Source organism: Nanorana parkeri, unplaced genomic scaffold (assembly GCF_000935625.1).
Source record: "Nanorana parkeri isolate BGI_ZX_2015 unplaced genomic scaffold, ASM93562v1 scaffold735, whole genome shotgun sequence".
In the NCBI taxonomy this organism is placed as follows: Eukaryota; Metazoa; Chordata; class Amphibia; order Anura; family Dicroglossidae; genus Nanorana; species Nanorana parkeri.
In genome coordinates, this window is record NW_017307003.1 from 16,928 (window position 1) to 34,169 (window position 17,242).

Genomic DNA, 17,242 nt, shown 5'->3' on the forward strand with positions numbered 1-17,242 from the left:
ATCAAAGAGGGATGGCAAAAATCTCTGGAAAGCAATATTGGATTTAAGAAATATACTAACAGAAGGCACTTATAGTAGCCCAGTACAAAGACTTATATCAAGAAGAACACAATCCCTCCTTCCCACAGCTCAAAAGCTTTTGTTTCCAAAAGTTATAGCGGCGGCAGTAGACCAACTTACAATAAAGCACAAAAAAAGCAAAAGCACATTATGGGAGCTCCCCACGTTGGATATTGTATAACAGTGTGCATACAACCCTTGTCTTCCTTTGTAGATGGCACACACGCATAGTACCTTGGCTGTTCTTGGCAGCTGGATGGCATGTTTCATAATGCATTCCAGCTCTTATACTCATTGGCGCCATCTAGGGATGCTAGGGCCATGCAAATGGCATCCCCCAGCTATACACCAGGCAGATCTTTAGTAACTGAACCCCATAGCGAATGTATGCAACATTGACAATGTAAGCGTACCCAATTATTACCAACTTTTTTCAACTGAGTTGATGAACACTTTACCAGGTTTTTTGCCTTTAGTAAATCAAACACATAAAGTTTAATATATCTGCTGTCATCTACACTAACTTAAAAGTACTACAGTCAATCAGGCTTACTATGTTTGTTGTGTGTCTCAATAAACGTCTTGTTATTTTATTGATCTGAGCCTAATAAAACACAGATAGGCAAACAGAAATAGGAGCTAAAAATAGTGCTAACAAAAAGATGCAGAAGTCAAAGCAAATATTGCTCAGAAGCCAAAGTCAATACAAGTAAACAGGATATACAAGGCAGAAGGGCTTGGCACAAATGCAGAAAAAGTAAGATGCTCTACCATTGGTGGTCAGGACTGAACCCCTAATTACCTCAAACACAGAATGAATGAGGCACAGCTGAAAACAGGCAGAAACAGGGACTAATAGCACAGTTCTGGCTGTTTTTGACTGGTTAAACAAAATAGATTTGAGACATTAAAGTAAAAAAGGTACCAGACTTGTGACACCTATTCAGTTAGTGAATAGAAGAGCAAGAAGAGTGCAAAAAAACTAATATAGAAGGTAGTCAGAATTCAGGGTACTGTAGCGAGACTGGATTATATCTGATACTCGCTGTACATCATTCTCCCACATAGAGAATATACAAACTTCAAGCGGGTATATTTATGGTACCTCAACATGTAAGGTATGAGTGCTAACAATTTACATACTGTGCCTTTTTATTTTATAATATGCTTTGAATTTTAGTTTTTAAATGTATATTAAAATTTAGACCATAGGTTTCAGCCATCAAGCAGACAATAATTTGCAGTAGTATAAATGTCTTAGTAGTGGAGCATATATAGAAACACCCCCACCACCATATCCATGAGCACACACACACGTAATCGGGAAGAAAAGTTAAAAGGACACACAGCATACCACAACCAAAGGGTGGTTATGGCTTGTCTGCAAAGGAGCACAGCTCCAAAAATGCAGTGTCACTCTCAGATGATAAAGTGGGAAATATGCCAATAATTTTGGCAGCTGGAAGTAAACCTCCTGAGCTTCCTGTGTAATTTGGGAGCAATAGCATCTCTATTTATATCAAGGCAGTCAAGCAAACATATTAAGAAATAATAAAAAACAACTTTATTTTATACAGTGCCTTTAAAAGTACCTTCTTAAAGTGCTTTACAGAAAAAACAAAAACAAGACCAACATTAGAAAAAAATGTTGGAATAAACAATATGCCTAGGATTGCTTTACCGGTGGCAAGAACTGTTGTGTAACTGAGTTCAGTTTACTGAGAGAATTAGGGAGCGAAAGAATCTCACGTGTACAGGATAGCAATCGTTCATTCAACAAACTGTTAGCCGAGTGGATCTCCTGCTGGCACAGACTTCACACTGGTACTGCTGCTACTGGCTTCGGTCAGGAGGTTCTGGTGGCTGTAGATAGGGCCACCCCACTGCATGGACAGCCTCTCCAAAGGGACTGTAGCCGAGTCCTATCCAGTGGCTGGTTCTTAGACAGATGCTGCGTGCTCTTGTGCTCACTGCTGGTGGCCCACACACCAGACTTAACACGGGAGGACAGCTCACTTGCCCAGTCACTGCTGTCCTATCAGGCGCAGTCTCTCTGAGCACAGGAAGTTGGGAGGATCTGGCATTTATATCCCCTGGTGTGTGCAGGTGCTCAGGGGATGCTGGGAGCCCAAAGGATTGTGGGAAGTTAAGTTAAAGGGACCTGCACCTGAATATGAATAAAGGTGCACTCGACTACGGAACTTTTTTTTTCTTTTATTTCAAAGATGATCGAAACCATGCAAGTGGAAGATGACCACTGTATGCACATTTAATAATGTTATAGTTTTCTCCAACTCCTGCCACTGCCACCTTTGCTGAACAGTTTGATTTGCAGGTAGAGGTATATTAAAATATAGAGCTTTTCACATTTATTTATTTGTCTCTTACTTTCTGTTCTCTGATATTGAAGGGATTTAGAATCTGAGTCTGAAAATTCCTTTTCTGCTGGTTCACAGCCTTGTGTATCTTTTAGAACTGCCTCTGCTGTGTACTTCTCCTGCTGCATGGCCCCCATCTTTATATGGAGCTCCGTGCATCAATCAATGATCAAGTGGTGGGAGAGCTCACATGTGCATGACAGCATCCCCCCCACCCCGTGTACAAAAAAATGAAAAAAGCATGTGAAATGAAAAAAATTATAATACATTTATTAACTGCATGCAGTTATTAGAATACAACATTTGTTCACAGTAGTAGTCTACTTCTACCTGCAAGTTTGGAAAACATGAAAATAACAGAGCTATGAAGACCTGTGCCCATATTAGTTTACTATGGTGGTTTTCTAGATTTTTCCTTTTTAGTCAATTTTATATTTTATTATTTTTTCACTGTTTTTCAGCATTATATTCTATTTATTCTGAAAACAGTTTTCTTGATCTTCATGCTTAAATTGCTGAAGATTTGTATTCACTTTCAGGTGTTGTCTGACAATTATAGATATTTTATTACAGGAAAGCTTGGACTGGATTACACACTTGACACAAACTCTACTAACATGCGTTTTATTAATATTTTGCAGAAATATTTTCCAGAGATTCCACCCTTAAAGAAAAAATCTTAAATCATTTTACAGGTAAGGATGTTCATGATAGATTCACTTTTAATTTCCAAATTCCAATAGTCCTTCAAATGGTTTTGTGTACTTCATATGACATATTATACTGTGTGTAAAGAAAGATAACTTTCTACCCATAGCAAACATTCATATGTATTGTGATAATGAGATGAGACATGTTTAAATATTTTTAAAAGTAAATAATATCAGGAAACCAATTAATTAGCATTTTGTAAACAGATAACCCATGTCTACATTTCATTCACCACCACCTTGTTTATTTGCTGAGTATACTATAGAGCAAGGCTTAAAATTTCAAGTCTAGACCTACTAGCCAGGCAAAAACCTTACTCTCCACCAGTTGTCCCACCAAACCTTGCCCAGGCCCGCCTCCAACCCCACCCCAGGCCCGTCCCCCAACCACCGCACGTCAGGTACGCAGTCTGCGACCATGTACCTGACATGTCAGCTGGCTGTGGGCCCAAATTTCCAAATTTAAGCCCTGGTATAGAGTATTCTGTAAGTGTTTTCAAAAAGGCAGTGCAAAGAATAACAATATCATGGAAAGTGTAGTAACCACAATAACCAGTATGAAGCCATCTCCTTACATCATTGCAATTAATAAAAACAGTTTGTCTTTTATTACATTTGTAACTGATGGGAAGATCTTCAAGAATTACAGATGTTGAGTGACTTGCAATTTTCTCTTAAATATGATGGAACATTTGGAACTTGCTGTAATTTTCATGTCACTGTCACAGTATTGTCAGTGTCTTGGAATCCTGCTTGGGTTGTGGCCCTCAATTTCTTTCTTTACTCCATTTCAATCTGAATCATGCTAGTCTAGGTTGGGGTAGAGAAAACAATGCAGCACTTTAGTCCGGTAACGTTGCCAGCCTCCATATCTATTTAGTGCTGCCAGAGTACAGGTAGGTGGCCATTCTCCCAGCGCTTATGAGGCGTGCAGTAGAAACCAGTCACCAGAGTATAAAAGAGAAGAAGAAAAGGCATGACGGTAGTAGATCATTTGGCAACAAAGTCAGCTTTATCAGAAAGGTCTGTGTTTCCAGATTCCTCGCAGCTCCAACAATGTGGATGGTTCTGAATCCTTAACCTTTCTTGTGTATCTTCCTTTTTCTGTATTTGATCTATCTCCATATGTGAGAAATGTCAGGAGTCTGCAGTGGATATGTTTGGGAATAGGAAGTCCTCTCCTATATTATAAAGAGATAAACAAAAAGGATCCCAAATTATCATAATACATACAAAAAAAGATAAAGACAGAATAGTACACTCCAACAAGGACTCGAAGAAAAAGTGAGACCCCGAACAAGCTCACTGTGTTTGTGTATGCATTCCAAGACATGTTTTAATTTTCATTGGAATGTATTTTTAGTAGTTCACATGCACTTAATGTCTTCACTATGTACAGATATGCAATACATTTCTGTCACTTTGAGGTACCACATGGTTACTGCAATGCAAACCATGACTGAGCTTATTTAGTAAGGGCAAACAGCGGTAACATTTTGCCAAATGCAATAGCCCAAAGAAGCCAAACAATCAGATTTCACCTTTTCCTGATCTCACTATGGTAACCAATATCTACTGTTTACTGAATTTGGACATTATTACTGTGCCATGTAAATATAGTCAATATAGGAAATCCGTTGGCACATGTAAGTATAACTAACAACGGACGACCGAAATCAAGGCAGAATAATAACAAAAAGTCAGCCAGGCTACTAGCACTTCAAGAAAGAGGTCAACAATAGCAGCTAACATATATCTTTCCTGACATCGTTTTTTCTAGGCTCATATGCTCTGTTCTCCAGCATCTAGTATTAGTAAAGCATTATATGGTTCACATAGGTTCGTCATAACTCACCTTATTGTCTGGTCAAGAGCATTGTACATTACACAAATTGTAGCAATATATTATCCTAAAAAGTACAAATATCATATTTTATAACAAATAGTCAAGTTTCAGCACTTCTATGTAATGTTTCCATGAGTAGATGAAAATCGCTCTGTGCCCTTGGCCTTCTTATATATGGCATATATTAACAGCAAACATAATTGTTTGTGATAGATTCACTTTCACACTGAGAGTTAACCAATGGAAATGCATATGTAAGCTCAACAGGCTTAAATTACCATTGCTGGAAAGCACAGATGTATTTGATTCAGGAATACTTCCAGCATAAGTTCTAAAGTAGTGATTTATATCTTCTTGAACAAAGCACTGCCTACATACATTTTAAAGCCCCGCATGATGTCCTATTGCAAAAAAGTACTTTCTAGATACATTTGCACACATGCAAATCAGATAACACAGAAAAACGGATATATTTGTGAATACAAATGTATTTTAAAATGTTTTAGGTTTCCTGAGAACCTTCGCTATTGACTGCAGTGTATTAAAACAACCCTGCTTGCTACAAACTGGTATTGTTGCCAACAAAAGCCTTTGCCTATTGTGCATCACTGTATGCTCCTCTATTTTTGAGAAAGTCTGTTATAAACATTAAAGAATTAAATTAAATATTTGAGGCCACCAGCAAGGTTGTAGGTGAGGTTACAGGATGTTATATAGATGCTATCAGCTATAATAACTTGGGGTAGCTTAAAGTGACCATTTTGCTCCTACTAAAACACTGCCCAGAAATGAAAAAATAAGACTTTTATACTTACTTGTCTAGACACCTGTTTCTCAGATCTTGCTCAAGAGTCACTGGTGGGATCTACACATCTGAAACACATCTGAGTATGTTAAATGCCTGGCCCCACACAGTGCACTGCGGCGCCAGGGCACAGTAGTGATGTAGGGGATGACAGATCAAACCACAGCGCATGGCTTTGCTGCAGACCATACTTGGAACTGTTGAAGGTAAATATATTCTGCCAGAGGCTATAGCTATGCAAGAGATCAAAGATCTAAGGAATATTTGTGTACTGTTTTAGTAAAAGTGACAGGGTCATTTTAAACTTAAAGTTGAAAATGAAATGTCAAATATCTTAAGTTGCATGAAGATTGAGATTTGAAAGTTCTAATTAAGCATGGGAAGCCATACACTATCTGTAACAGATAATTGTCGCAGAATAGTCATTCTTTTGCTTTCAGATTTACTGGTCCTTTTGAGATAATGGGGTTACTAAATCAAAAGGGGAAGTTCTCTTTAAAGGGCTACATGGATGTCAGGTTCATTGTTTCTTTTTTAATGGCATCTGAATTGGGCCTGAGCAGTGATGGGTGCTGTAAGTTCTTGAGAGTAAACCAGGGTGCAATGATGGTGACTGAAGCTGGGAAACATGGAAGTTTGTGCTGAGGGTAGAATAAGGAAGTCACTTATACCTAAGCGGAGCTGGCTTTCTTTGCAGAGAAAAATACTCTGTATCACAGTATATGATGCCTTGTTCAACCTAGGGGGAAAAAGGGGAGAAATTAGGAATCAGATTATCTCCAACCAGGTGGGTAAGCCATCCTGAAATGATCATGTACATCACAGTGCTTGTTTGGACACATGGCTAGGAGCACTGAAGGGTTCTCCCTTGTGAATCAGGTGTAGAAAGATGTTCCCAAAATAGTAAATATGTATATTCTATGTGCTGTCATGTTCTGTGTAATGCACTGCACACAGAGGGCTTTATATTATAATAATGTAGATGGAGAGACCCTGCAGATACCTGACTTAGCACTTGGACTCTTGTAAAGTGTCATAACCACAAAGATGAATAACCCTGCCCACCAAGAAAAATGGGTATTAAATATAAGTGGCCTCTATCCTAAATGGAAACATTTTTCAAGAATATTCTTCCTGCTGTGGAGATGTGCTGTTTCTCCTACAGGAGATTGTTCAATTCCACTGTTGCAAGGTCTTCTGCACTCTAATGATTTTAGGGTTACGGTCTGGACCCTTTGCATCTTTTTTTTATTTTTTTAAAAGAGTATCAGTGTGTAGGATAAACATTTACCAGTAGCTCTGCTCAAAACTCTATATAATGTGTATCTGTTTAGGAAAGTTACTGTTGCCTTTTATGCAGGTGTCCCAATTGCAGCAGTATAATTGACTGTACATTGCAGTAGTAGCTGAATTAAAGAATAGGTCCTACATTTTTGGTAAAATAGGACAACGGCTCATGTGGCATAAACTAGTATAATGTATTACAGTAATCAGAATTCCCATTATACATATAGAAGAAATATTATAGCTTTGTGGTGTATTGGTGCCCCAACAGTTAAACATCTGGTCTGTGCTCTGGTCCATGTTCATTTATCAAATATTTTAAACATGTGCTATTTTTCCTCTATTGAAACTTCAAGCCATGTGGTATATAATGTTCTTCTATTTTGTAGATGTTATCTAAAAAGGACACCTTTAGCTGCCATTGACATATATTTTGTTTTCTGTTTTATCTCCTCAGTTTTGATCTTATTGTACAACCATATGTTTAAGTTACATAGGGATTGGCAATAAATAAACTAAATGAACAGCTGTTCGACCTCTTGATGAATACAATGTATTATTTAAGGTGGACAGCTTAGCAAATTTAATATTAGAGATGTGAATTATATGCGCAATTCCACTTCACTTCTAGACTATTGCTCTGGAATGTTTTGAGTCCCTTAAGGAACATCCATGAACATGAATATGAGTAAATGGGGCTTTATAGTCTGTGGCTCCCTATCCTTCTCATTATCCTTTCAACACCTTCAGATAGCTGGGCATTAAATGGAAGTGTGTTTTCACTTTTGAAATTCTAGGTGTTTCCTTTTTATCCCTATAAGGAATGTAAGAAAATACAGGGTATTGACTGAAAATTCATAGAGCTGTGAGCTAAGGGACAGAACAATTGTTTGGAAACTGTGTGAAAGATTCAAGGTTGTTTTAAAGGCTTGACCCTCATAATATGCATCCTTAAGGTACATGTAAACCCTAACTGAACAAGATTTAGTTTCCTTAATTTATAAATAATTACCTTTTTTTATATATACATACAGCCTTTGGTGCATATAAGCACTGCTCATCTCCTCCAGCCTATTTGCATCCCATTCCTGTCTACATAAATGCACTCCAGCAGCTGCTAATTATCATTTCTCAGGGTGGGTTTCTGATGGTGACAAGAGTGGAACCAGGGCCCGATTTACTCTCACTGCTGCCCCAATGCCAGGTTCCTCAATGCGCCCCCCTGTATGCAGGCTGCATACAAGTGATCTCGGCAACATCGCCAAGATCACTTGTACAAAACAAGTGGCGGCTTCCCCTCTGTACATTTAGCCCTGCTTGCCTAAAGCAGGGCTAAAGGTAGAAAACAACTACCCGCCTGGCGCCCGGAACTGCATGTCCTGACCATCGGGAGATAAGAATTCCACAACCCTGCTGCCCCTCTACTACCTGCTGCCCCTAAGCCGGGCCTTGGTTGGCCTTGTGGGAAATACGGCCCTGAGTGCAACATGACTGTTAGCCTTATGGTCTCTTCATACAGCTGTGCATGGAGTCTCAGTTATAAACTGATTGCCATAGCTGCCTTAAATTGAAACAGAAAGTTATTTGCTAATAACATTAAGGGGGTTATTCACAAAGTTCCCGAAGGCAACCGTGTGAATAACCAACCCGAAGTGAAGTGAGCTGAACGCTGTTCGGCTATTCACTTCGTCTTGTACAGCTGATTTCAGCCGTATATTGGCTGAAATCAGCCTTACATCGGCTTGCTTCGGGTCGGCTGAACATGCTCAGCATGGTCGGCTGACCCGAAGTGCAGAAGGAGTTCGACTCAGCCGATCCAACATCTGGATCGGCTGAGCTGAACCTCCGACAGGCTACTCGCTGCTGTTCGGCCTATTCTCATAGGGGCCGAACAGCAGTGAGTGAATAGCCGAATGCCGCTGAGCGGCATTTAGCTCGGCTATTCTGCTCGGTACCTTCTGAGGTAGCAAGCAGAATAGAAAGAAAAAGTCAAAAAAGTGGGGGGAAAAGAAAATGATTGGGCGGAGCTAGCAGTGACGGCTAGCCCCGCCCAACTGTTTTCTATTGGCCGGGACCAGCTGTCATTACAATGAGTGATATGAAAGTCGGCTCTGCTAAGCTCTCATCGTAATGACAGATCAGCGTCCTTGGTTACCTGGTAACCGGGGGCGCTGTTCTGTCATTAGGATGAGAGCTCAGCAGACTCGGCTTTCATATCACCGCCGACTCTGCTAAGCTCTCATCCTAATGACAGATCAGCGTCCCTGGTTACCTGGTAACCAGATAAAGATGGAATCGGAACTGAAACTCGGCAGAAAGATCAATGAAGGCAAAACTAAAGAGGTGTACGAGCTGCCCGATCACCAGATCCTGGGAATGCAGCCAGGAAGGATCACATGGAGGGTAAAGCCTTATTTCCAAATGTCATTACACTGAGAACCCGGCGGGGTTCTCAGTGTGTAATGACAGATCAGCGTCCCTGGTTACCTGGTACCTGTTTTTTTTAACCTGGTAACCAGGGACGCTGATCTGTCTCTGCAAGTGGCCGGGCCCAGTCGTAAATGACGGCTGGCTCCGCCCAGCTTTCAGAAGCAGGCTGTCGTCCAGCTTCGGCTTTCACCTTGGTCCAGTTGAGCCGAAGCATATGCCTTCGGCTCGACTGAGCCGCTCGGCCAACTTTGGGAGCTGTAGTGGCTATTGTGAATAGCATGTACAGCAGCCCTTCTGTTCTACTTGCCGAAGCTACGGCTAGATCCTTCGGCAGCTTTGTGAATAGACCCCTAAATTACAAATGGCAAATTACAGGTGTATCTACCAAACTCTGCAATAACGACATGTCTATAAAGAGTAGGCCATTTTTTATGAAAATACACAGAACTAATGTTGCTGAATCATAATTGGCATTTAGGTATTTTTGTTTCATTGTCCAGCTTGCCGTCCAACTCTCTGCACTGCCTTATGAAATCAGCCTATTTATGTAGAATGGTTTAAGTAAACAGATTTCCCTTTACTTTTATTTTAGCAGGTCCAGTAATATTCTCAGCAGAGTGCAGTAAACAGTTCAATCGACTTTACCACAACACCAAAGACTGTTCAACACCAGCTTGTAAGTAGATATTGAAAGGGAACAGTAGTTTTTTTTATTTATTCCTGAAGTGTAAATGAAAGAGCATAATAGTAATAAAAGCAATAGTTGTATATGTATTAAATACTTTATATCTAATTGGGGGATGTGTGTCACTGACAGTTTTTTGCAGGCCCAGGTGAACTTGGTGCCCACGCACAAGCTTAGCAGAGATTATGTAATCTGGTCACCAGATTAAACTCAGAAGCACTAGGGAAGATAGGTGTGTTCCGCATTAACCCTTATGGTAATAAATTATATCATAATTGTTTTACATTGTCATCAAACATATTTCATGATTACCCTTAAAAATTATGATATTTTCACCAGTTAGATAATATACTGATCATTACAAGATTGATATATATCTGTATATGAAATGGACAGTAGCATCTCCAAATGATAGGATTTTTGTATTTTTTTAAGTCCATTAAGGGACACAAACTCTTAGACTGTCCCATTATACTGCTGCGCCCTGAAGAAATGGACTGTGGCAAAAAAAAGTTGACCAGCACAGGATAATCTGATCTGCAACCATCTTGTGTTAGTTTTGTAGCAAAATAGTACAGAGAGCATGACAACATAAACCTACATTTAAAGAAAAATGTCACGAGTTTTCTTAACCCTTGCAGTGGATCTACTCCAGCACTGCAAGGGTTAACTGCTCGTTTGTGTCTAGGTGCTAAAACAAAAAAAATATTCTCATCCACGAACTCTGAGCTGGCCAACTGTAGAAGCTAGCTCGGAGCTATGTCAGAATTAGCAGAGATGGGGGGAAAATGGATGGTAATGACCCATGGGTCATAGACAGACCCTGGCAGACATCAGAACCAGACCATAAAGCGTCCCCTTCACACAAAAGTCAAATAGGACCAAGCCTTGTTCTTGCATATGAAAAGCGACCCCACACACACGTCTGTGCGCTCCCTTCTCATTTAAAGTTACATCATCAAGTGTAGCTGATGGCAAAGAATGGGTGGGAAAAATAAACTGTTACAGTTCACCTTGTATAGCTTGATCGGAAATAAAGAGGATAGCTCTCCCATGTGGCCAACTGGCAAAGTACATAAAGTATAAGCAAGCTCAGAAAGAAAAGGAGAATTTTAACTCCCACAAATTGGCCAGTCAGCTACAGTTGCTTACGTAGCAAATACCACATTCATAGGGCTTAGTACCAAAGAGAGGGAACCTCAACCCAACATAATCCTGGCATTTACTCACAACATTGAGTTGCAGAGATAGGGACAGGATAACTGCCTCAAGTATGGACTGATAACTCCATACGGAATCCACCAGGAAAACAGTCCAAACAAAAACAGTGGAATCCTGTGAAAATTGGAACACAGACAGATAGTTACTGTCAACTACATGCCTGTTGCAGAGAGAAAACCAGAATAGATAATGAACTAGGAACTTGCGCTGCTTGGATAACTGAACTATCCAGGATTTTCATATGTGATGTGAATCTACCAGTAGCTGTTGATGAATAGAGATACTTCCAGAAATCCAGGGCTGTTAGAGAGAGAACACCAGTATAAACTGGGAAAACCTGCTTTTGTTTATATACTGGAGAGACTTCCAGAATTTACATATATCTGGTATCAATCAGCCAGCAGTTGTAGATAGCACAAAAGCTTCCAAATGAACAGAGAACAGCAGAGCTGAAGAAAACCTGAGGCGAATAATAAAACAAATGGAGGTATGCTAGTTGTGGGCAGGGGTATACTATGATGGCCTACGTTTTTGGTTGCTAGTGTTCATTTCTTTTGTAGGTGGCCTTATAACCCGACAGTCTAAGAATTCCCATGCTCCTCGATGAGAAAGAAATATTACTTCAATTCTTTTGATATATTTTCTTTAGTAATGCGTGCGGATATATTTCTGGAAATAACATATTATGTACTGTAAATGGTATAAAATTTGTGACTATTTTCCCAGAGTAGTAATTTGTTCCTGTTAATTTGTGCTTTTTCACGTGGCTCAGTACTGTGGAGTATCCAAAACAGTACTTTACTGATCGTAGTATAAGTATAAAAAGCACCACATGTGTATTTGCATGTAACTAAATTCAGCTGTTAGTTTCAGTCCAGCACTGTACCTTTATACATAGGTACTGAGACACCAACATACTGTGTTTGTTATGTTTTTTTAATGGCTATAGTCTTTGGGGGGTCTTGCTTATTGTATATACAGTTTATTGTATATTGTCACAGATCTGGCACATTCAGAATTGGTCAAGGTTTTCCCTTACCGTATTTAAGCACATTTAACATATATTATTTTAGCAATATATATATTTATAAATACTTTCTCTTTCTACAGATTACAAAAGATGTGCAAGGCTGCTATTAAGGTTGGCTAAAACTCAGTTCTGTTCACAATCCTAAGTTACTGGTGTAAGTACACTGACTCTATACATATAACCCTGCCTTTAAATGTATATTAACCCCTTCATGACTGAGCTAGTTTTTAGTTTCTGTTCCTAAATGACTGACACACTTTTTACATTTTTGCTGTGTGATTCTTCCACAGCAGAAGTGAGCAATAGAGACAAGAAGAGTAGAAGTGAGGCTTATAGCAAGAAATCAGATGTCTTTTTTAATAACTTTTTTTTTTTAGCGCCCGGGAGCGTTTTTTTTTTCTTTTACAGCAGCAGAGCCGCCGGACAATAGGAAACTATTGGGCGGAGCTAGCTGTCACTGCTAGCTCCGCACAATCGTTTGCTATTTACTTTTTTAACTTTTTTCACATCATTCACTCGGCTGCCCTCGACAGCTTCGTGAATAGACCCCTAAGTATAGAGGATTCCTGTTCATTTATAACATGGGCTGCAGAAAAAGAAATTGAGGACTCTGTGTTCCCAATCTCTTTTACTATTTTAAAAGGGAACTATCAGGGGTCTGTTTAGACCCCTAATATTTCCCTAAAGCCCCTAAAAGTAAAAAATTAAAATATTTAATAAAAAAAAAAAAATTTAAATAAAATATAAACAAAATTAACAGTTTATCAAAAAAATAAAAAAATATTTGAAATAATTTGAAAAAGTTAGAAAAAAATATTTTCGGTTTCGGCCCAACTTTTTTTTCATTTCGGTTTTGAAATTTTTTCAGAGAGACAGCCTGCACTTAATTAAACAGCCGCGTCAATCGCATAAGGATCTCTACTAACGCTACAGAGGATAGTCCACAATTCCCCAGATAAGTTTCCCCCCCCCCTTTTTTTAATCCCCTTGGCTACAGCCAACTAATAGTAAGGCTAGGTTCACACCTGCACTACACCGCACGACAGCCGTGATGCGCATCCCGGGGTCGCTCGGTGCTATGCAATGCAGGCAGCGATTGCAGCATGGCCCCATTGATTTCAATGGGGTGACATCTGCGCGGCAATCGCAGAAAAAATGTACAAGTACCTTTTGTTTGCGATACACAACGCGCAGATGTTTTAGAAAATAATTGCACCCACAGCGCGAACGGTTCACACTTTGGCGATTCCTCACCGCACAGCAATCCGCGTGGCAATCGGTGAGGTGTCGCCTAGGTGTAAACCTAGCCTAGTAGTCATGTAAGTAATCAATTCATGCGAGAACATCAACCGGCTAGCAGTTGTAAAAAGATCACTACTCATGATACACCTCACCACATATTGCTGCCACAGACATCCACAGATCTTTTTGGGAAGTCAAACAGTCCGTGTTTTTCAGCAGCACTGCTTACTCATGTCGATTTACAGACTCTGTCAAAGTAGGTTTACTCAAAAGCGGTCCCCTGGCATGGGGAGTAGAGGGTGTATGGGTGCAGTCTGCAGTCTATTGAATTAGTGGAGTGAGTGTGGATGTTGTCAGTGGGGTATGCATGGCTGACAACGTTGTCAACATGGTTTTAAATTAGGGTTAAGTTATGCAGTGTGGGGGTTCTACACTGACAAATTAGGAATTTTTATAGCGAAATCAATAAAAGAGATTTATTTATACCTTAATAGGCTCCACTGGTTTGTAACAGTGATGTCCTTAACTGGTTTTATCCTTTATAAAACAGTTGATCTTGTTTTGGTGTCTATGTTTAGTCACTGACTGGTGTTTGATGCTTAACATATTATTAAGGCTATTTGATGAACAAGACTTCGGGTATTATTTCTTTTATGCTTTATTCGATACAGGTTCACTGAGCAGTTTACCCTTTAAACACACACACATGGTGTTCACCACCACTAATCTTAATGGCAACATACACTGTTCACAGCATTTGCTGTTGCAATTTTGACCTTTAAAAAATTTCTGTATCACTCGCTGCCATACTCAGACAGAAATGTAACAGTGTTTGCACTACAGTAGCCTCTTCAGAGAGGCACAGTTCCTAATTTTTAGTTTTATCATTCAGAGATTCAGCATAATAATTTCTTAATATAGTTGTATTATTAAGAAAACACTGTGCAAAAAATATATTACCAAACAGACATAAGCAACAGTAAAATTAAAGAGTTTTAAAAGTGAAAAATACTTCTAAAGAGTCCGCTCGACCTTTGGTTCATTGCAGCATAAGGATCACTTGCAGAGTGAAGTCCACTCTGATGTTTTCAAGTGTCACTGGTGCTCAGAAAAGTGACTCTCAGTAAAAGAAGAGCTTGCAGCTTCTTTTCTTGTTCCGCAAGAGGGTGTTCCAGGGTGACGCCAACCAAAGGGTCTGAGGTGTGTGATGTAGGTGTTCTGGAGAGTATTCATCCTGCTCAGCAGACACAACCTTAATGCCAGCTGTCCTGGTTACATCTATATTTCCATATGACAAGGTTTCACAATCTGGCAACCAGCATATTGTTTAAAAGAATGAAATTACGATTTCTTAGATACCAAATGTGATTTTGATCTGATGTATATTTCTATTAGGAGGTCTAATGTGTCTTATTAGCCTTCTGGACCGTGTAATATAGGTACATTTGGTGTCTTAGACATATGTGTAGCCACTTTTTAGGAAGGTAACTCTATTACTGTAGGAGTTATGGAATGCGAATTAGATTTGTGAGACTGAGAAGTATGAAAGTTCAACTTCAGATCAGTATACCAGATTTGCAGATGTGTATTCCTTAAGCTGGTCTTAAGACTGTATATGACTTGACCATTTATGACAGGGCTTCATCAGAAGTTTATAATGCTCTGCATTTCTTTTAAGCCAGACTGTGGTTTGGTAAATGTGTCAACTTACATGTCTGCATGGCATAGACAGGAAATTAAAATCTGACCATTTGTGTTACCGGTTTGTAAATTTTGAGGAACCTGAGGGTGGCACAGTGTTGAGTACTACTCCTCTATTCTCTTTACAAAGGGGTTGGGGTTCGTCAGACCTCACTATATTAACACAGTGGAAGGCCAATTTTGGGACAAGTTTCTATAATGTGCACAATTGCTGTTTATTGTTAGGTCTGGCTAAAATTAGGGGCACCTTGAGACTCTTTACACTTATTTTCAAGATGGAATGTTCAGTAATTTAAAGTATATGCAAATTTCTTTTCAATACATTTTCTTTATGGGGTGTATTTATAAAACATTCACAGAGCCATTCATTCTGAAATGTCTGACTTTTACATTTGCACTGCAATACGATCCTTCGGCAGCTTTGTGAATAGACCCCTAAATCTTGCTTCTATACATTCCTCTTCGCATTCACATGATTGGTTAAAGTGAACTCCACTCTTTGTGATCCTTTTCTGCCCCCTTAGTAAAGCTTTTTCACTAAGAGGACATTTTGGACAAATGGAAAATCCACAAAATGTACTAGCATTGTAAAAGGGAATTTTCATGTTGTTTTAAAATGCTGTTCATGGCACTTGTACCTTGCATAACTTTTTATTTTTTATTTTTTTTATTCCAGGTCTGATCTACTAAAACAGAACTCTGATTTGCCAAGAATGTGCCTTGAAATCGGACGTCTATACCATGATGATCTGAGTTACTGTTTCCTTATTGATGCATTTTTTTCTTTACATTGAACATTCCATAGTCATGTGAATAAAACATTTTTTTAACACATTGCCCAGGGCCGAAAACAATTCTAACTATTTATTTAAATACATTGTATATAATATTTACTAATGACATACTAAATATATATTATAATTATAACCACTCAGCAGAGTCAGATTTTGTTTATTTGTTTCAGTTTAAAGCGGGCCACGCAGTAAAATGCAAAGTCCACTCAGATTGCCTGGGCCCCCTCCTCCTTTACAAATTACCTACTTTTAGAAGATGTAAAATGTACCTGTAAAGAAAAAAGTTAGATTTATACTTACCGTACCCTATATTCCATATTGCAGTGAAAATTCCTGGGCAATGCAGAACAGACAAAACCTTGTGAGAAGAAACTCCAGTTCGTTGCAAGAGCGTCTTCTTGTGGGATTTAGGCTGATGTGTATAACCCAGGATCTAGCCAGAAGGAGTGTGACATCACCCTCTCCTAGGCACCATTGGGTGGAAAAGGGGGTAAAACTAAGTATAAACCCCAATTTTCTTCTTTACAGATCCATTTTTAACCTATTAACAGTGGTGATTTATGAAAGTGGAGGGGGCCCAAGTAGTGTAAGTGGACCTTGCATTTTACTACAAGGTTCCCTTTAACCTTTTTACATTGTAATTGTACATAAGTTGCTCAGGCTCAGAAATTTTTATTTGCACTAATTTGAAGAAAAAACAAATCTATATTTGGCGAGATTACTATTTCAGAGTAAGCTTTAAGGGAGATGTTTTATTGTCAGATGAAATTATCTGATATTGTATAATAAAGCTTTTTTTTCTTTTTGCAAAATATTGCACATGAGAACAATTGCACAATGTATCAGCAAGTGTGGAACATCTACAAAATAAACATAAGATACATGACTGGAAAACTGCAATGCAGTTTACATGGAAGAAATGATCCATGCGTGTCTAATTGTTTTGCTTATAAGATTCTGTTTCAGTAAATGACTGCATTTTACAAGGTTTCACACTTACATTTTAGCCATATATAACCACTAAATGATTAACTGCAGATACTGGTAATAAAACCC

The 17,242-nt window shown here is 39.0% G+C and overlaps 1 long non-coding RNA gene across 1 annotated transcript; it reads left to right on the forward strand.

The window, feature by feature from the left end:
• The first annotated feature begins 3,076 nt into the window (after nt 1-3,076).
• On the forward strand, nt 3,077-16,317 carry LOC108793298. Its single transcript, XR_001941637.1, has 4 exons — nt 3,077-3,133; nt 10,106-10,189; nt 12,530-12,603; nt 16,069-16,317. It is a non-coding gene; the product is annotated as an uncharacterized LOC108793298 (long non-coding RNA).
• Nucleotides 16,318-17,242: the final 925 nt, after the last annotated feature.